This window comes from Cetorhinus maximus, chromosome 3 (genome assembly GCF_964194155.1).
Source record: "Cetorhinus maximus chromosome 3, sCetMax3.hap1.1, whole genome shotgun sequence".
Taxonomy (NCBI): domain Eukaryota; kingdom Metazoa; phylum Chordata; class Chondrichthyes; order Lamniformes; family Cetorhinidae; genus Cetorhinus; species Cetorhinus maximus.
The window spans coordinates 87,312,531-87,334,697 of NC_135881.1; the positions used below are offsets into that span (position 1 = coordinate 87,312,531).

Below are 22,167 nucleotides of genomic sequence, written 5' to 3' on the forward strand. Positions count from 1 at the left end.
GCTTTGTTTACCAAGATCCCGCCCGCTTTCCAAACAAATCTGGCTTATTTTAATGGAAGAAATCTCCTCAGCCGAGCGAGTGGTCTCAAGACACTTACTCAATGCCAATTTATCAACATGTTCAGAAGGTGTGCGTGCAGTTTGACAATTTTGGTCACTTGGCAATGAGACACGCAGAGCTGCTTAAATAGAAAGTGCAGGTGGAAAAAATGCCCCATTTGAAAGAAAAGAAGTTAAAAGTCAGCGAAATGCAGGAATTGGAATGGATACGCAAACCTGGTAAACGGAAGAGGAAGGTTGGAGAGAGAGGTGCGTGACGCTGGATTGATGGGACCAAAACGTTGCTTTCCTTCAGTTAAAATCGGGACAGGTTCGTTTCCGTTACTTTCAGATGTCCAGTTCGAACTTGAACTTTGATTCTGGAGAAGACAGAAGATTCAGCTGTGCACCCTCGGGTGCTGCTGAAAATTGAACAATGGGAAGAGGGCAAAGTAACTTCACTGAAGGATCTATTTCCGAACCCAGCCCAATCATTTTTCCTTTGTTTTGTAGCTTGTTATATATTATTTAGCTCCTTAGAAGGTACCAAAAGAGGCCAGATCAAAAATAAGTTCCCCAGGGACATATTTCAACAATGGGCCTGGAATTTTTTTTTCCCCAAGGGCACAATCTGCAAGTTAGTCTAAAAATGCATCCATTCCTGTGCCCATTCTGCCAGTGTAAAGTTACACTCAAATTTCATGTGAATCCCATTAGAATAGGCCTAAAAAATGCCCATCGGGGCCCAAGGAAAGCACTGAAAGCTCGTTTTGGGTAGGAAAATTAAAGTTTCAACTTGTCTAACCAGCTTTCATGCACATTAGGCACAGCATGTTTAAAAATCTGCAATTGGGAATTTTTTTTAAATTTTTAATGTGACATATGCCACACCAAAGCATTAAAAGAAGTAAATAAGGTAGTGCAGGCCTCAGTCAGGAAAAACATTTTAGGGAAGGCTCAAAGAATTGCAATAAAATCAATAAAATGACTGTTTCCTGCTGTGCCTAAAAATCTAGTTGTAATTTGTGGAGAGTCTTTGAGCAAGTACAATTGCAGGAGACTCGTGCCTCAGGCTTTGGGGCTGGGACCATTATTACAGCAGAGATGTGTTCTGGCTCCAGGATTGCTGGACGTTCATAAAAGATCAAGGGGATTTGGGTGCTTTGCACAGACACCCAATGATTCTGCCTTCTTCAAGGCCGCATATTTGATTTGTGTCCCAATCCAAAAGCAAATCCACAGAAAATTCCATACATTGCTTTTTGTGAATGCAAATTGACATAATCATATTTAGAACCCATTAGTGGACAGTTTGGTTACACCACAGGTTTTCCTTTTGTGCATTGTCCCAGCTTAATAGTGACTTCATGATCCTCGCAATAACTGATTCTTTGAACCATTGTTGATGATGTAATAAAGGCAATTTGCAAGTCCCTTTACTGATATCAGGATCATTAGCTGAGGGAGGAGAAATGACAATTATTGCTGTTAGCTGTGGTTATAGAATAAACATTACTGACAGGGTCCAGAGTAATGAAAATAAGTATTGTATATCTGATTTTAAATAAATCTGTGTGTAATATATATTTTAAACATAATATTTTAGCTCCTCCTTACTAATATCTGGGAGCTTTTGCCAAGATTGGGAGAGCTGTCTCACAGACTCATCAAGCAACAGCCTGACATAATCATACTCACGGAATCATACCTTACAGCCAATGTCCCAGACACTATGATCACGAGTCCTGGGTAAGAACTGCCCCATAGGCAGGACAGACCCATCAGAGGTGGCGGCACAGTGGTATACAGTCAGGAGGAAGTTGCCCTGGGCGTCCTTAACATCGGTCCTGGACACCATGAAGTCTCATGGCATCAGGTCAAACATTGGCAAGGAAACTGTTTACTGATTATCATCTGCAATCCTCCCTTAGCTGATAAATCCGTACTCCTCCATGTTGAACACCGCTTGGAAGAAGCACTAACACTGGCAAGGGCACAGAATGTACTCTGGGCGGGGGATTTTAATGTCCATCACCTAGAGAGACTCAGTAGCACCTCTACTGGCTGAGTGCTGAAGAACATATCTGCCAGGCTGGGCCTGCGCCAGGTGGTGAGGGAATCAACAAGAGGGAAACGCCTACCAGGTCTTACCTCACCAATCTATCTGTCAATGGTGAATATGTCCATGACAGCATTGGTAGGAGTGGCCACCACACAGTCCTTGTGAAGAAGTCCCATCTTCACACTGAGGATACCTTCCATCGTGTTATATGGGCAACCACTGTGTTAAATTGGGTAGGTTCAGAATAGATTTAGCAAATCAAAACTGGGAAACCACGAGGCACTGTGGGCCATCAACAGAATTGTATTCAGCCACAATCTGTAACTTCATGGCCCAGCATATCCCTCACTTTACCATTGTCATCAAGCCAAGGAGTCAACCCTGGTTCAATGAAGAGTGCAAGACAGCATGCTAGGAGTAGCATCCGGCATACCTAAAAATGAGGTGTCAACCTAATGAAGCTACAACACAGGACTACTTACATGCCAGACAATGGAAGCAGCATGCAATAGACAAAGCTAAGTGATTCTTCAGAAAACAGATCAGATCAAGCTCTCAGTCCTGCCACATGCAGTTGTGAATGGTGGTGGACAATTAAAACAACTAACTGGAGAAGGAGGCTCCACAAATACCCCAATCCTCAATGATGGGGAAGACTAGCACATCAGCGCAAAAGACAAGACTGTAGCATTTGAAACTACCAATTTGACAAGCTGAGTGGATGATCCATCTCAGCCTCCTCCTGAGGTCCCCAGCATCTCAAGTGCCAGTCTTCAGCTATTCGATTCATTCTATGTGATATCAGGAAATGGCTGAATATAGCAAAGACTCTGAATATAGCAAAGGCTATGGGACCTGACAACATCTTTGCAGGAGTATGGAAGACTTGTGCTCCAGAATTAGCCACGCTCCTAGCCAAGTTGTTCCAGTACAGCTATAACACAGGCATCTACCCAACAATGTGGAAAATTGTCTAGGTATGTCCTGCCTACAAAAAGAAAGAAATATCCCATCCAGTCAATTACCACCCTTCAGTCTACTCTCAATCATCAGCAAAGTGGTGGAAGATACTTTCAAGCAGTATTTACACTGAAATAACCTGCTCACTGATGCCCAGCTTGGGTTCCACCAAGGCCGTTTTGCTTCTGATTTTGTTACAGCCTCGGTCCAATCATGGACAGCAGAGCTGAACTTAAGAGATGAGGCGAGAGTGATTGACATCAAGGCAGCATTTGACCGAGTGTGGCACCAAGAAGCCCAACAAATTTGAAATCAATGGGAATCAGGAGGTAAACTCTCCATTGGTTGGAGTTGTACCAAACATGAAAGAAGATGGTTGTGGTTGTGGGAGGTCAATCATATCAGTCCAGGACATCACTGTAGAAGCTCTTCAGGGTAGTGTCCTAGATCCAGTATCTTTAGCTACTTCATTAATGACCTTCCATTCATCAAAAGTTCAGAAGTAGGGATGTTCACTGATGACTGCACAATGTCCAATACCATTCACAACTTCTCAGAAACTGAAAGCTGTCCTTTTCCATATACAGTAAGACCTGGACAACATTCAGGCTTTGGTTGATACAATGGAATCTCAGTGAGTCAAAGTCAAATATGAAATTCCACTGGTGTTGAAATTACCAACCATTCGTGCCAAAAGAATAGCAGAAGCTGCAGAACAATATCCGTGATTAGTTGAAATGCCACAGTGATCGGTCTAGCGCTGGTGAGAGAAATAATGTTGAAATCAGGGATCATGTGACCACACCAACCAATCAGAGTGCAGCGGGTGGACCTAAATCTGCTCAAATTTCTCTGAGAAGTGACTTGCAGAAGTGTGTGAGTATGATGAAACCTGTGAGAAAGTTAAAAGTGTTGTCAATCAGAGAGAAAGTGAAGTTGGTAAGCCAAGTGGGAAACTGTGGCATGAAGTGAAAATGGACATTGTAAAAGATTGGGAGATACTGCCATCAAGTTTGTCCACAATTCTGAAAGCCAAGGAGAACATCTCGGAACATTTCAACAAACAGGCATTCTCCCCAACAAAGAAGAGGATGAGAACAGCTGCCTATCCAGGCTTTGAAGAAGCTCTGCTGACTTGATTCTAAGCAGCCCAAACAGAGAATGTGCCCATCTCCCTCCTAAACCTGCAGGAAAGGGGAGTCACCATGGCGAAGAAGCTGGGACACATGGAGTTCACCTGCAGTGTCGGATGGCTGGACCGTTTCAAGACAAGGCACGACATCATCTTCCACACAGTACATGGTGAGGGTGCTGCCGTTATAACAGCAATGACAGATGATTGGCTCCAAAATGGTCTTGTCTACATCTTGAGTGAATATGCACAAAGAGACGTTTTTAACCTGGATGAAACCAGACTGCTTTACCATCTTTTGCCACACTGCTATTTGATGTTTAAGGCAAACTTGTGCAATGGCAGAAAGTGGAGTAAGGAACCCATCACTGCTATGGTCTGCGCCAACATGGATGGCAGCCCAAAACTGCTGCTTCTCATCGTAGGGAAGTCCAAGAAGCCAAGGTGCTTCGTGAAAGCCAAGACACAGTACAAGACAAATAAAATCACCTAGATGACCTCCAGGATTTTTGAGGCATGAGTCAGCAAAGTGGACAAAACGTATCAATGAAAGAAAAGTAATGTTGCCATCATGGTAGGCAACTGCTCTGTGCACCCCAGCATCACTGGCCCGAAGAACATCAAGATGATGTTCTTGTCTCCCAACGCCACAGCCAAGCTCCAGCCAATGGATTGGGGGTGATTAGGAACTTGAAAACCTACTACAAACTGCAGCTGGTCTCTCAGCTTATCGAGGACATCAATAAGAAGCAGGCCTACAATCCCACTCTACCAGAGGCCATGTTGATGCTGAAAAGAGCATGTATGATGGACATCTGCACAGGACAATGCTAAATCCCTGCATTTCTCAAGGTCAATCCCTAGCATTTTTCAAGGCCAACACAGTGTAAACTACATATGAACAAATGTAATAAAGATTTTTTTCACTTTTACTGTGTTTTACTGTGTGTTTTTTATTCAGCATTTGAATCTAAAAGCAAATAAGCAATACAATACGTGGTAAAAGCATTTGTAAGCATATTGGGGTGCAAAGAGATGCATTCATATGGCAAATTGGGCCTCCTCAGCTACCATTAAATTCTGCTTAACCCAAATTTGAAGGTAGCTCCCCTGGCATTTGACTCACCGAGGCTTTACTGTAAGTGGCAAGTAACATTCGTGCCACACAAGTGCCAGGCAATGACTATCTCCAACAAGAGAGAATCAAACCATTACCCCTTGAGGTTCAATGGTATTGCAATCATTAAATTCTCGCACTATCGACATCCTTGGGGTTACCATTGACGAGAAATTGAACTGGACCAACCATATAAATACTGTGGCTACAAGAGCAGACCACAGGCTGGGAATTCTGTGGCGAGTAACTCACCTCCTGTCTCTCCAAAGTATTTGTCCATCATCTACAGGGCACATGTAAAGAGTGTAATAGAATACTCTCCACTTGTCTGAATGGGTGCAGCTCCAATAATACCAAGAAGCTCAACACCATCCAGGATAAAACAGCCCACTTGATTGGCACCCCACCCACCAATTTAAACATCCACTCCCTCCACCACTGATGCACAGTGGCAGCTGTGTGTGTACCATCAACAAAATGCATTGCAGCAACTTGCCAAGGACAGTACTATAACACCACCACCTGCACTTCCCCTCCAAGCCACACACCATCCTGTTTTGGAACTGTATCACTGTTTCCTCACTGTCGCTGGGTCAAAATCCTGGAACTTGCTTCCTAAAAGCGCTATGGGTGTATCTACACCACATGGACTGCAGCGGTTCAGTAAGGCGGCTCACCACCACCTCCTCAATGGCTCTTAGGACCAAGCAACAAAGTTAGCCTTGCCAGTGATGCCCACATCACAATAAAAACAATAATAAAAAATATACTGCAATGTTTCAATATATGTTGCTTTGGGAAAGACACTGTAATTTTACTGGTGAGACATTCACCTTAAAGTATACAGCTTCTTTATGATCACCCTTGTTTCCATTTAGTCTTGTTATGAGAAATTTAATGTATAATTGATTGATCATTATGTATTCAAAGTACCTCAGAGCAGATTCTGTGCTACAGAATGAGAGTAAACATATTAAAATATTATTAACATTTCTTTTAAATAACACCCAGACAACTGCCGACATATACTGAAAAGCAGCTCAGCAGATAGCAAAGATGCATCCTTCCATGTTCCACCAGGGAATGTAAATTTATCAGCCCAACTAGACAACCAGGCACCAGACAACTACATGACAGCGTTGCTGGAAAATCTGGATGGATAGTCATTATAAGGTTGCCAAAAAATAGCATAATGTCCATCAGATTTCCTTCCCCTCCAAATAAACTGTTAAACATTATACTTTTTAAGAGATGTGAGATACTGCATCAGGTATTGGATGATGAACCTAAAAGTGAATATAAATGTAATTTACTGCAACATTCCATCTGGAGCACCAGCCCACAGAAAATGACCTCCTAAATCTATACAACAAAAGCCTACACAGGTCCCTTATTAGCCTATTGTAGCCTTTTTAGAACTAGAAGATTGGGATAGCAGAAATGTTGGAGGTAGGACAATATTCAGGGAATGTCTTTGGGAAATTAATTTCTGATAAATAGCCCTTGCTGTCTGAAAATCTATAATAGGAAACTGCATCCTTTCCCCCCCAGTCTCGTTTGTACAAGAAGATCCATCCCTTAGTTGCACTGAAGGTACTTAACATCAACTTGAGCTTCTAAATAAGCAGATGACCCCTAGTGAGAGCTGCATTGTTTTCAGATCTGTCGGCCACTAAAATCTGGAAGCCAGTATGTACTGCATCCCACTTCAAAAGAATGTAACCCCATTCCCTGCACTGTGTGAAATTTGAGGCCTAATTAGGATCTGGAATCCACTAAGAGTCTGGCAGAGGCAGATTCAATCAAGCTTTCCAAAAGAAGGTTAGATAATTGTCCGAAGAGAAAAATATTTCAGTGCAATGGGGTAAAGGCAGGGAAGTGGGACTAGGTGAATTGTTCTTGCAGAGACAGCATGGACACAATGGGCCGAATGGCATCCTTCTATAATTTTACTCTATGAAAGCTAGCCTTTTTGAAATTGACACGGTCTATTTCTGCCAGCTTACTATTTTTGCATGTCGTTGGCAGTGGATGTGGAAGTGCTGGTAATTCTGCTGGGTTGCATCATTCCACCACATTTACAGATGCAGGACTATATCCCTGAATGAAACTTCAATGCTTCCAGAATGGGAAAGAGATCTGGTGTTTGTGTGTCCAGCTCCAAAATCTGGTCCTTCTAGACAACATATATCCTGATAAAACTCCCCCAGTTTGCACTGTCCATAATTGAAGTACATGACACTGTGTGGGACTTGGATCACATAAATGCTACAAGTTTCAAGTCTTGTTATTAAGGTTTGTGCTCTTTTTTCCCTTTACTACTGCTTCCTTGACAATATTGCCCTTAATTATGTAACGTACCTTTGCTAAGTCTTTCTTGTGTTTGAAATTCTCTCATAGCAAATTTTCAGCTCTTTCAACTTCAGTTAATTATTTTCTATTGATCATTTCTTCTACAGTTACATCACTCAGGTTTTATTTTATTCAAACTACCTATTATGGATTTGGTCCTTCTGCATCTGTCATCCATTTCTTTGAAGGATGGAAAGAAAAACTTGCACTTACATGGCATTCAAATGCATCACTCAAAGTTCACCACATATCACAAATGATTTTGAAGAGCAGTGACTTTTATTCTGTTAATAACGCTCTGAAAAAAGTAGAAATCAGCTCCCCCAATAAGTTGATCAGTAAATGTGCTGCTCAGTGTGCAATAGAGACTTAGACAGGATTTCTAGGTCAACGGGCGGACACGATTGGCGGGCCCGGGATCAACCGGGGAATGGACTGCTGCCCGCGATCGACCCCCGGCCGTGATTTCACACTGGCTGGCCAATTAACAGCCAGTTGGCATGAAGCGTGTGCTGAAATGCTCAGTGCTGCTGGAGTAGGGGGTGGGAGGAAGGCTGGCGCTGAATGAAAGCTTCCTAAAGGCAGAGAGCTGCCTCAGGGAGCTGAAGACTTTAAAATCAATAAATAAAGTTTGTAAAATCAGGAAAAAAATGTCCACGCATCACAATCAGTCACCTGAACATATACATGATAAAAATGCTGTTCATAGATTTTTTTTAAAAACTTAATAATAGGAACCTCATCCCGCCCTTGGATGAGGTTTCATGAAAAATACAGTGTCCGCTCGGCCGATTTTCTCATCCGCCAACCGTATAGTTGGACAGACAACAAAAAATCAGAGACAATTACAACTTTAATGACCTTGATGGGTCATTAATTGTCAGCGGGCACTTCTGACTTTTGAAGGTGCCCACCGACCGAAATATCGCGCGAGCGCAGGATGACATCGGGACACTTGCACGACGTCATCCCATGCAATTTCATGTCTGATCAAGTTGGGCGCACGTCCACACTCCGACCTAAAAACTCTGCCCTTGAAAATCTTAATTACAAGTTTGTGATAACAGTGCATGCTCCACCCAGCATGGCTGGTGGTCCAACAAATGAGAAGTCCAAAGATAAATAATTAATCATTTTGGGGGGGGGCCAAGAGAAGGTAGAGGATTCCTCTGGGTTGCACAAAAATAGCCAGGGTAACTGCTGCACCAGGTCCCTCCTCCCAAGAGGAACACCCCCACCCTCCTCCCTCCAACCCCCAGTTTAATGACAGGTCTACGAGCTCCTCGCCCATGTTGCTGAAGCTTCAGAATTTTGTCAGAAACATTAGCTAGCCAAATTGAAGTTTTGTTCAGAATGGAAAAGTAGTCAAGTACTAGTTGACAGAAGCTACAAATTCGAAATTGGAAGGAAGAAAAAGAGATCAGACAAAATGCTTTCATCGCAAAGACATATAGCCAGTGGAATATGTTACTGGTGTTGACCATTAAGGTGCATATACAATGGATTTGAGAGATACTTACAAGGTGATTCTCAGCATGGCTCTCCCACTCCTCCGCTGCAACTTTAGTGCAACAGCAGTGGAAGCTCCAGAAAAAAGGCATAAATGTTGTTTATGCCATTTTCAGTGATTTCTCCACTGAAGGATAATCCCTACAAAAAATATCCCTTTACAGGCACTTGTATTGAGCAAAAAGAACTTCCAATTAAATAGAGCCATTCATGGTTTTCCAAAGCAGTTTACAGCCAATCATGTACATTTGAAATATGGTCACTGGTATAATGTGGGATATTGGTAAGAAAGCAAGTAGATGGGAATGATTTTTGAAAAAGTGATGGGTTTGTCAGAGCTAATTGGACTTGTTCCAAAAACCTCCTGTGTTTCTAATATTGCAATTATTGCATTTATTTTGTTTAGAGGCAGTTAGTGACAGAAATATAAATTGCAGAGTAAAAGCAAAATACTGTGGATGCTGGAGAGCTGAAATAAAAACAGGTAGTGCTGGAAAAACCCAGCAGGTCTAGCAGCATCTGTGGAGAGAGAAACAAAGTTAGCATTTCAAGTCCAACATGACTCTTCTTCTGAACTAAAAAGAGGTAGAAAGCTTTATGGAAGGCTTTACGTTGCTGAAAAAGGGGGGGAGGGGGAGGTGAAACAAAAGGGAAGGCCAGGGGTGTGTTAGAAGGTGGGGGAGATTAGATGACAAAGATGTCATGGAACAAAACGCAAACAGAGTGGTAATATAAAGGAACACAGCATTGGTGAGTATGTGTTAATAGCAGAATAAAGGTCAGCACTATCTGAAAGTAAAACATGAGAACAAGATACAGATGGGCACTAGGGGGAAAATATACAAAATGGAGGACAGAATTTATGGTTTGAAGTGTTGAATTCAATGTTGAGTCCAGAGAGCTATAAAGTGCCTAATCAGAAGATGAGGTGCGTTTCTCAAGCTTAATTTGGGTTTCACTGGAACATTGCAGCAGGCCAAGGACAGAAATGTGAGCATGAGAGCAAGGTGGTGAATCAATATGGCAAGTGCCCAGATTGGTTTCATGGTTGCGGACTGAACTGAAGTGTTCCACAAAGTGTTTAGTCTCCCCAATGTAGAGGAGACTGCATTGTGAGAAGCGAATACAGTAGACTAAATTAGAATGCTGACAGGGGAGGAGAACAGAAGACATCTTGTCTTTGGTAATGGCATCATGCTGGAGTTGGCAGAATTGGTGGAGGATAATCTTTTGAGTGCAGAGGCTGGTGTTGTGGAAAGTGAGGACATGGGGAACCCTATCATGGTCCTGGGACAGAGGGGAAGGGGTGAGGGGAGAGTTCGGGAAATGGATTGGACATGGTTGAGGGCCCTGTCAACCACAATAGGGGGGAATCCTAGGTTGAGGATAAAGGAAGACATGTCAGATCCGCCATTGTGGAAGGTTGCATCATCAAAATAGCTGCAACAGAGATGGAGAAACTGGGAGAATGGAATGGAGCCCTTACAGGAAACAGGTTGTGAGGACGTGTAGTCAATGGACTTGTGGGAGTCGGTGTGCTTGTAATGAATATTAGTAGACAGTCAATCCCCAGAAATAGAGATAGAGAAGTCAAGGAACGGAAGGAAAGTGTTGAAGGTGGACAATGTGAAGGTGAGAGATGGGAGAATTTGGAAGTAAAATTGATTACTTTCTCCAGTTCCGGATGACAGCAGGAAGTGACACCAATACAGTCATTCAGCAGGTCTGGCAGCATCAGCGGAGAAGAAAAGAGTTGATGTTCCGAGTCCTCATGACCCTTTAACAGAACTGAGTAATATTAGGAGAGGGGTGAAATATTTATTATTAATATTATATTTCACCCCTCTCCTAATATTACTCAGTTCTGTTGAAGGGTCATGAGGACTCGAAACGTCAACTCTTTTCTTCTCCGCCGATGCTGCCAGACCTGCTGAGTTTTTCCAGGTAATTCTGTTTTTGTTTTGGATTTCCAGCGTCCGCAGTTTTTTGTTTTTACCAATACAGTCATTGATGTACCGGAAAAAGAGTTGTGGGAGGCGGCCTGAGTAGGATTGGAGCCAGGAATGTTCTATATATTCCACAAAAAGACAGGCATCTATAGGGCCCATGTGGGTACTGTTGGCCACACCTTTTATTTGGAGGAAGTAAGACAAGTTAAAGGAGAAATTGTACAATTTGAGAGTGTTCAGATGTCAAATTGAGATTACACATTGGAGAGAACATGTCGTGAAAGTTTCACCAAACATTGCAGTTATCAATGTTCTCCAAATTTTATATTACATATATGTGGAGAAGGTTTAAATTCTGGCTAATATGAATTTACACTTTCCTGCTAATGATCACACTTCCAGGCTTGAAAACTTCATTAAATTTTATTTAACATGTCATAACATACTATTGGTACAGTCTCAACTACTAATTAGCATTTAAATAGTCAGTGGATTCTTGTATTGTAATTTTGCAGTCTATGGTGTATTATTCACTTCATATTGCGCAGGTTATTAATTTTGACTATATTTTAAAGGGATCAATTTCTACCTATTTTCCATATATAGTGAAGAAAATGAGAGTAGTGAAATTAAGCACATAATAATCTGTAAATTTATTAAAATATATTGTATATAGAATATAAAACAGTCTTGACCATGTATTGAACAAATGCTACTCAACAACACAAGTCTTTGTTAGGATTGATGGGTTAAACAAGCTCTGTTCTGAAAATGAAAGATAGGCTAGAGATGAGGATAAGACTGTCAACAAAAAATGAGGGGTAATGTGAGGAAGGTTTGCAATGGGTGATATAAAAAGTTCATAGCTAGCTAGTTTAATTGGATGTCAGATGTCAGATTAATAGCATATTCCTCTCAAAGTTTATGTTCCATTCAGATTATCTTGCCATGTCAGAAATTATCTCAATTATTTCCGTAAAATCATTATCTTTGTTCACAATTTTGACATTTGCCAACTTTGTTCCAAATTCCACATTACAATCAACATTTTCCCTGAGATGTATTTGCTATCGCACTTGTTAACAAAGATCTTATGATCTTGAAGATCATAAAAAATCCTGGATACAGAATTGGATTGAAAAATAAATTAATTAACTCTGGGTCACTGGTATAACACTTGCTCTCTTGTTATATTGTCAATGGTCAAAGATATTTGATTAATCCATAAATTTGTATTAATATTATTACAACATGTTCACTATACATTTGGAAATAATTGAAAGTGTTGATAATTCAGATCATCTCTTAGAAGCTAAATGCATATTTAGAGAGGGTAGGATATTATAATTTTACTTATAATACAGTAATGAAGGCACTGCTCGAATTGGGCAAACATTCAGTGTAATATATATTTACTTATCTTTCTTCTTATAATGTTATCTCTTATAGGGTAGAATTATACGCCTCGCAGGCACGCGCACGCCCGACCCGATCAGGCGTAAAATAGCATGCGATGATGTCAGGTGAGTGTTCCGACATCATTGCGCATTCACACGATATTTCGGTCAGCAGTTGCGCGCGAAAGTTGGCAGCGCGCCCGCCAACAATTAAGAGGCCTATTAAGGCCATTAAAGTTTCAATTAACGGTGATTTTTCGCTGCCTATCCAACATTATGGGTAGCGGGCGGGCGGGCGAATCGGCCAGGCTTCCTTCGGATTTTTGAGGAAATCTCATCCAAGGGTGGGATGTGGTTTTCAATATCAATTAAAAAAATAAAAATGTTTGGGCAGAATTTTTATTATTTATATGTTTAGGTGAATAAGTCCGATGTGTTGACATTTTTTTCTGCATTTTTACATTCTTATTTCTTGTTTTTAAATTCTTCAGCTCCCTGAGGCAGTTTAATGCCTTCAGGGAGCTTTCATTGTGCGCTCCCCCGTGCCCACGCTGACATCAGCGCTCGCCCTCCTCCCGCCCCCACCCAGGCAGCGCTGAGCCTTTAAGCGCACTTTTCATGCTGGCTGGCTGTTAATTGGCCAGCCAGCGTGAGATTGCGGTCGGGGGCCGAATGTGTGCTGCAGGCCATTTCCAGGCCACTCCCGCCCACCACGCCCACCCAACGACCCTAAAATCCTGTCCATAATCTTTATTTCAACAACACAATTATAAGGAAATGTGAATTATAAATTACTCATAGGATGTTGATGATACTTATGGGGGTATTTTTTGACTCCAATTTGTTGAGGAGCTAATAACGGGAAATAATAAAATAATACAAATTCTCTGAAGTCCATAAAGGCCCAGATCGTACCATGTGCTTTAAATTAGCACACGCATTCTGCCTTTTAGTCTCTGTAAAATGTCTTTCAAAAATATCATCATTCACAGTACACTCAGACATTAATGTATTTACATTATATTACCATACTGAGTAATTTTTATTTTAGAGAGAGGGAGTAGTGTATAAAGTGATGTCTTTTTTGTTAAAATTATAGTTAAACTCAGAAAATGTAAAGCAGATGAGCAATGGAAAAATAAATCTCCAGGAGACGAAGCAATGCTGGGGATATTAAATGAGTACTCCATCTTAGTTTTCACGATGGATAGTGATAGTGAGAATGAAAGAGTAGAACATTGCACTGTCAAAATGGAAAAGACATTGGGCCCTGAAGACATGAACCCTAGAATCCGGAGGGTATTCACAAAGGAAATAGTTCCGTTTAAAAAGAAAGAAATAGATAAATGAGAAAACAATCAGTCTAATATCAGTAAGAGGTAGGCTTCTAGAGGTGATTATGTGTGACAAAGCAAAATACTCACTTAGAAAGATATAGGGCTTGTAAATTCCTTGGTCAGGATAGGATGGGGTAAGGTGGGGGAATGATTCCACCAGTTATGTAAGGATTGTGTGCCCACCACTAATTCCATCAAGTTTGCAAAGAAGAAGGATGTCTTTAGTGGGCTCAGGAGAGATCTGTGGTTCCCCTACCAACCAAAGAGACTGAAAAGCTTGCTAGGATCAAGATTTCTCAACCCCTACCCCAGAAAATCACATCTTGTCCCATGTGTCATGGGGCTGCTTCAAAAAGAAAAACTGGCATCCCTGACATTGCAGGATCCAACCCCTGACTCCTGCCTCAGGTGGATCCCACTTCTGTCAGGTATCTATCGTCAAGTTGCGCTTGTTGAGACCGGGCATAATTCCACTGATTCTCTGAGTCTTACACAGAAGGCAATGGCATGAGGGCTCAGAATGAACTTAAGGGGCCCTTTCCCAACCTTTCCCCTCTGTACGTTGTTGGCCTTGCCAGAAGCTGCGGGGACGCTGCCCCTACAAGGCCATTGCAGAAACCTGAACTGAAAGCCAACTACTGGTGCATGCAGGTGTCAGCTGATTTTGCAGTCTTTCCACTGAAATGTCAGAAAAATTTCAGCCCTAACTTAATTCAGTATTTTCTGCACAGATTTGTAAAAGAGAAGTCAAACCTAACAAGCATAACAGAGATTTTGAGGAAATAGCAGACTGTACTGAAAAAGTAAATGGTGTTGGAGTTGTATTTCCAAACTTTCTAAAGGTTGTAAAATTTCTCTCCATTGGAAGAATGTGCAGGATTACGGGAAAAGGCAGAAAAATGGCACTAGGTGAATTGCTCAATTGGAGAGCTGGTGCAGACATGATGGTCTAAATGGCCTCCTGCACTGCAACAATTCTGGGATTCTGTGAGGTGTATGATAAGGTGGTGCAAAGGGGATCTGTTGATAAAATGAATGCACTTAGCATTAAAGCTTATGGTCTAGCATAGATATGAAGTTGACTAAAGGACAGAAATCGGAGGGCAATCATGAATCAGTGTTCTTCTGACTGAACTGGTGTAACATCAATGCCTTGCAGGGTAAATTTTGGGTTAGTGCGCTTCTCAATATTTATAAGTGATTTGGTCTTAGATACATAGGCCATAATAACACAATTTGCATATAATACAAAAACAGGGAGGATAGTTAACTGGGAAGTCAACTGTAAGCAACTTTAGGAGTGCATGAACAGGTTAGGTTGGGCAGATAGATGTGAGGTTAGATGTGGTGTGGAGCAATTTAGGAGGATTAATAAAGAAGGGATGTATGTACGATACATCTTTAAAAAGTGTATATGACTTAAGGGTTCCGATAAACAGAAGTCGAACATTAGGAGGGCAAATTGTTACCACTGTAAAAATCACCTAAGAGTTTGGCCGAGAAATTGGAATGCATCGGAATCAGCATGAGATCTCAATGCAATGACGAGGCTGGCAGCAGGACCAGATGAAGTTGGTCTGCCGATCTAATTCAGATCGTTCCGGTGACATGTGGGTCCGGGCCAATGACGTACCCCACTCGTTACAACTGGGAAGGGAAGTTAGCCAGCCCGGATGTCAGGTGGGGGTATCAGGGGAATGGGAAGATGGGTGAACAGTTGCCATTTAAATATGGAGTCAGGCGGAGCAGGAATGCAATAAGGTATAGAGTTGCCAATCCTCTAGGATTGGCCTGGAATTGAAGATCATTCTCCATGACACTGTTGCTTACAACCCTGCAGAAAAACCATTGGAACATTTTTGTCATTTTCTTTGTGTATTCCTCTTTAGTAGACATAAAAATATTGAAAATTGGATAAAAAAGGTTGTTTGGCTGACAGTCAAGCATCATTCATTTGGGTAATGAGTCTTTTTGCTTTCCATTTGGCATATGAAGGCAGTGTGTCACAAGGATGGATGTATTGGCCAGATAATGGCAAGGGTATGGGGGCAAGGCATGTGATGAGATCTCCAGGAATACATTTAATCACAGTTGGCAAGCCTAGTTAAGTAAAAGACTTGAAGCTTGCCTTTTGGGTAAAAGCCTCCAGCAGTCCCTTTAATGATCACTGCTTTGACTGCTGTATGCCTAGTGAGCATTAGGCCATCAATTTGCATATGCAAATGTGTCTAACTAGTTACTGGCGTGCACCCTGGACTCCTACTGAGCAACCTGATCCAGCATGATGGGAAGTGCATGTTAAGCCTGAAACGAGTGTATGCACATCACCCGCCGTTCTGGGCCTCATTTATATTCCCTTGAGGCAATGATCAAAAAAATGGTCTCTTGACACTTGACTTATACCCATTAAACTGAATGAGACACTGTTAGAATATTGGGACCATTTTTTTGACCATTACCTCAAGGAAATATACATTTCATCAGTGCAAAGGCCAAGAAAATTGAAGTTTAGATTGAGCCACTGGTCTCTGCAACCTTTACTTTTTTCTGGCAATTTTCCCCAAGCGTTAGAATAGAATTTACATAAGGGACAGGACCAATGTTCTTATTTGAATGAGACAGATTGGTCACTCCACCTCAACTTGCAATGCTTTAGCTGGGGCTCATTTCAAATATGTCCAAAGACAATGCTGTTGAGCTTTCTGCCTATCGGATATGGAGGCCTGAGGCAGTTAGGCAACAAAGTGACAAAATCTGGCAGAGTAAGTGATCTGATTTTTGTTAAGGTATGTAGCAGATTTTGCAACTTTGGAGGCCTTGTAATTTCTTTACTCAAATAGCAGCTAGAAGATCCCAAGGCCTCTTAATCCTACACCTCTTGGCTTCACTCCCATTCTAGGTACCCAAGGTGTGATAGCAAAATTGAGGCATGTTTTGATCTGGGGTGGCAGAACATATAAAATCAGGAAAATAATTGCATACAGTTGTGCTTGTCCTATTTTAAGAAGGGTGTGAGACCATGAAGAGAGTGCCTTTCGTTCCCTCTAATGCCTGGATGTCTTTCAAATAGCAATAGGAATTGTACACAGTTCTCCAGGTGGAGCAAGACCAGTGTTCTGTGCAATCTTTTCCAAAGATTTGTGTTCTATTCCTCTGGATTATCCAAGATCTCAGTTGCTCTCTTTACCGCTTCCACACTCTTTGTTGATAGGTTCAGTGATCTTTCTCTGCCAAGTCTATCCTTTGGGTTGTGTCTTTTAGATTAATACCATGGGAGGTAAATTGTTACTGTTTATTATCCTCTCCAGATAATCCCATCTTGTTTTATGAAAGGCAGGCATAACCAACAAATTTAGGGGAATGTGACTGGTGGAAATAATGGATTATGGTGATTCCTAAAGATTGCACACACTTGGTGCGTTATCCTCTAAGCATCCATAGAATGCTAAATTCTTACATACATCTTCAGAACATACTACCCTATTCTCACTCTTGCATGTAAAATTGATACACAATTGGAGGGAAACTTCAAGGACAGGAGAAGGTCCGACCAAGTTGCAAACTTGGACTCCAATGGCGAATGCTGCCATTGATATTTTTGGAGATGACTGGCTGGAGGCCATTCACAGCAGAGTGTTTTCCCCTTTTTTTTAACATCTTTACTCAACCCACCAGGGCACAAATACACAGCATGACAATCAGTGGTTGCACTGCACTGTTACTCATCTGTTATGCCTACCCTTGCTGTGCTGACCCCTGCCCATCTGCCCTTTCTCAAGGTCCTTCAAATTACTCTGGCCATGCAACTACACGGACAGGTGGACCCCCTCGTATCAGCCTTACCAGGTTAAGTAGGGAACAGTAAGACTCTGTTGACACATACCTGGATGATACTTAATGTGTAGACATCTGTGTAAACCAATAAAATGACAGAACTTTTTGAAATCTTTGTGTTGTGAAGAACTGTAATAGCTGGCAACCCTGCAATACTATGTGGTACGTGAATGCATCTTGGCAGTTCAGTGTGTTTAGCTTTACAGTTTTACCTTGCTACTGCCCCTTAAATGGGCATGGCCGCAAAATGAAAAACAGTTCCATTATTGGATGAATGTAAGATTTTATTTTGTAATATATTGGACAAAAGGCTAATGTAAATCAAGGGTGACCACAGCTAACTGAGGTCAGCTGTAAAATTCACTGGGGAGGGGTGCATTTATTAGTCCTCAGTTGCATAATCTTGTACCACAGGTACAGAATGAATTGGAGGCCATTATTGGAAACTCAATTTGATAGTCCATTAATACGGTTCTACGTTTTTAATGTCTACACAGTTTGCTTGTATTTTATGTAATGGAGAAAACCCTCCAAAATCACTCTCACAGTAAAATCAACAGAGGCTGGCTGTTAAAATTTCTGCTGCATTGCCAAGGATTTTGTTAAACATAAGTTTATGTAGGAATGTGTGCATCCTCCCTAGCAGCAGTATGCAAACTTGAACTTGGAAATAATGTACAGCCAAATTTCCAATATGCCCTTCTGCCAGGAAAGGCTCCCAATCTGAACTACCTTGTGAGTGAGATTTGTCTTCCTTGGACAATACAGAACACTTAGATTTGACCAGGAAACCCATGGAAATTTCAATCCTATCCATATAAGATAGAGAGGTTGAAGATTCCCCATATCTACAGTGAGAACATTCACTTAATCATGTCAGAACCTACTTTAATTATTAAAAGCCTTCAATGAAGCAATGTTCAATTATTCATTTGTAGCTATGAGGCAGTTTATGCGACCAAAATAAAAATATTGTTGTATGTAGGCATTCTGTAGCACAGCAAGCTAGCATACAATAAAAAAGGAAAATACTAGAAATACTCAGCAGGTCAGGCAGTATGTGTGGAAAGAAACAAAGTTAACATTTCAGGTTGATGACCCTTCATAAGGACATAGTTGTTGCAGCAAGTTAGCACGTTGAAGCAACTTGAATTGGAAAAAGAAATGAAAAAAAAGGAGATTGAGAAAGAAAGAGAAATTAAAATCTTGAACTCAAAAGAGAGGAAAAGAAAGAGAATAAGAAAGGGAAATGCAAAAATTTTAATTAGAATTCCAAAGGAAAGAAGAAGATGGAGATTTGCAAAGGGAAAGAGAAGACATAAAATGTAAACTGGACAGAGAAAGGCTTTGAGTGTGCAGAGAATAGCAGGGAGACTTAATGATGTGTCAGCTTTAACTCCTGGTTTTGATTTGGCAAGGAATATTTGCTTAGTGCCTAAATTTAATGGGGAAGGAGCTGAAATGTTTGTATTGTTTAAGAAAATTGCTACAAAATTACAATGGCCAAGAAAATTTAGACAATTTTAATTACAGAGTGTTTTGGTAGGAAAAGCATTGGAGGTTTATTCGACCCTTTGATTATGATACGGGTTAAGGCTGCTGCGCTTAATGCGTATGAGTTAGTTCCAGAAGCTTACAGACAAAAGTTTAGAAATCTGAGGAAGAGGCAATATCAGACTTTTGTGGAACTGTCTGGAGAAAAAGAAATAATTTTTGATAGAAGCTATAGATGGAGCTCAAGCAAGATTTAGAGATAGGGGAGAATTTCCCCCATGTCGGGCAGGCCGTGCAGGAGCAGGCGCGGGAGGGCACAGACCCGATCGCCGCCCACGATCAGGTCTGCACTGGCATTTTATGCGGGTGGGCCAATTAAGGCCCACCCAGCATATTTCATGACTCCTGAGGATAGCGGGAGTGGGTGGGCGGCGGCAGGCGCGCACAGGCCACCGGGTCTAATGGCAACCCAGCGGCCGGTTTAAATGAAGTCCTGGCAGCCTTTGCAAGGCTGCTCACAATGGCCAGGAGAAGAGCACAGCAGAGGGGTAATGTGCATCACGCAAGTCCGGAGGGTAGGCCATTGGGCAGGCCAGGCCGGAGGGTAGGGCAGAGGGGCAGTGTGCCCCTCGTTTCTCCGACAAGTGCCTAGCTGCCCTCCTGGAGGAGGTGGCAGTGTGGCGGGTGGTCCTGCTTCCGAGGGACGGGAGGCGGAGGCCTCCCCTCCTCATCAAATGTGCGTTGGAGGAGATGGCCGAGAGTGTGAGCTCCCATGATGCGGTGCACATCGCTCCAATGCCGCAAAAGATTCAATGACCTCCTGCGCTCGGCAAGGGTGAGTACCATGTTGGCTCAGGTCACTTAATGCAGCGTCACCCTTTCCCCCCAGCCTTCCCTCCCCCCACTGCAACTCTGAGTACAGTAACGGCACTGAATCCTTCATGGCAGTTTTCCCTCCCTGGGCGTGCCAGCAGATATTGCCCATGCTTAGTTCACCCTGAGAAGGTTGAGCTAGGATGCGTTCTGCACCTGTAACATGTGTGACACTGACACCCAGAGTATAGAGTGGGGGGTGGAAGTCAAGGGTCTGCACCTAGGCAGAGTGCTGGAACTGAGAAGCATGTCAAAGTCAGGGTGCTAACATGCTGGGAGGGGTGCTTCCAGTTGGCGGGGCACCAATCCATCTGCTGGTCTTTGCGCTCCACGTGCTTGTGCCTCCATGCTTAGCAAAGTGACACCTTGTGGTACCGCATGTGAAAGAGGCAGCATTTGAGCAATGGGGGGGTGGGATGGGGGTGCGGGGGGGTGGTGGGGGTCAGTTCTGGCTTGTTTGGGTGAGTGTGCGGCAGCTGTGGGGTGATGAAGAACTGGAGCCCTGCAATAATGTCCCATTTTGCTTGGTTGGCAGGGATGCAATGGGAATTCAGGTGCAGGCTGGACTGATCAATGCTCTTCTCTCCTTTTCAGGGGAAGACTGCACACAATTCCGCAGAACGGATGTGGATTCGCTTAGGCCAGGCCCAGTTGGCGATCCTGGCACCTTTTGAGCAGCAGGCCATGGATCTGGAGAGGTGCCATGCCCCCAGGTCCACCAGTGGCAGTGAGGCGGTGGTGCCACAGGGAGGTATGTTTGGTGAGCACTCAGGTCACCATGTGTGTCACAGAAGCCATGGCACTGCTGAATGCTCAGTGATTGAAGGTAGCAACATGGGTTGACCATTGATTATGGAAGGATGAGCGCATAATGATCCATGGGAGTGGCATGCAAGTTGAAATTGTCTGCACTGTAACTAATCAAATGTCCTTTTTCTTCCTTTCAGCATCACCGGAGCAGGGCCGGGAGGAGGAGGCAGAGGGCCCACCTCTCACCCCTGAGGGTCCAGAGTAAATCTACTCACCAGCATCACACCATCTCTGCCAGGCAGGCATCAGCACAGATATTAGCACCTCGATGGGAATTAGATCTTCGGCTAATGTCCCGGGGCACGGCGGTGAGGGCACTTCACACTCCCTTGAGGTGCGGGCAGAGACAGAGTGTGCCCAGGGCGCCGGCAGTCGGAAGACTGCTGGAGACCAGATACATGCTCGGTTAGTGGCTGATGTGCCTCTGGAGTCGTCCGTGAGGCAGCAAACACTGGAAGTGCAGCAGGGTATGGCGGGACGATCTGGCAGAGATACATGAGGCTATATATGGCATGGTGCCTGTGCTTGAGGAGTCCACGTGGAGCATCACCGATGCATTGAGCCTCATAGCCGAGCACCATGCTTCCTCCATGGATATAATGGTGACTCTTGTGGAGAGGCTCCTCCAGGAGAACAATCAGGGCTTCCTGGGGTTGCGCTTGGACCTGCAAGCCCTCACAGCGGCATTCAGCTGGTCATTGCCCATGTGAGAGATGGTTTGGGCACCAATCATCCCAGCTTGGTGCCCATCCATCTACGGTGAACAGGGTGGTCCAAAGCGACCTCACGTCGGCGCAGCTGCTGCCTGTTGTCTCTGCGGGCTCCTCTCAGGGCGCTCTGGATGAGGGCAGCAGCTCCTCTGCCCCTCTGCCAGTGACCGTGGCATCTGATGAGGCTGTGGCAACTGGGGGGATTCTAGCTGTGGAACTGGCCACTTCCCCCCAGGCGGGGCAATCAAAGGCTCCAGGGGACAGTCGCCAAGGTCATCGAGGCCAACAGGACAGCACAGTGAGCAGGCTGTCTCAGATGCCAGTGCCAGTGAGGGGACAGCACCTAGACATAGTAGCCGTAAGCGTAAATTTAAGGCACCTTAGGCACACCACGGGTTTCTCACTGGTGTTTTTATGTTGGCCCATACTAGTTTATTGAAGACTTGGTGTGATGTCCAACACCTTTTTTTTTGGTTTATGAAGTTACATTTGTTCTCTCAATAAATTTTGACATGTTGCCATGCCTCAGGGCGATTCCTTACTTCTGCAAGTGGACGGGAAGCCATGATGTTATGAGTGAGTTGTTTGACAT

General features: G+C 43.2%; 1 protein-coding gene across 1 annotated transcript in view; it reads right to left on the reverse strand.

Moving 5' to 3' along the window:
• The window catches only part of vwc2 (von Willebrand factor C domain containing 2), a 248,810-nt gene extending 248,706 nt beyond the window's left edge, over positions 1-104 (reverse strand). The window contains exon 1 of the mRNA XM_078538638.1: positions 12-104. The gene's annotated coding sequence lies outside the window, so the exon portion shown is untranslated. The remainder of the gene's footprint in view (positions 1-11) is intronic.
• Between the last annotated feature and the right edge of the window lie 22,063 nt (positions 105-22,167).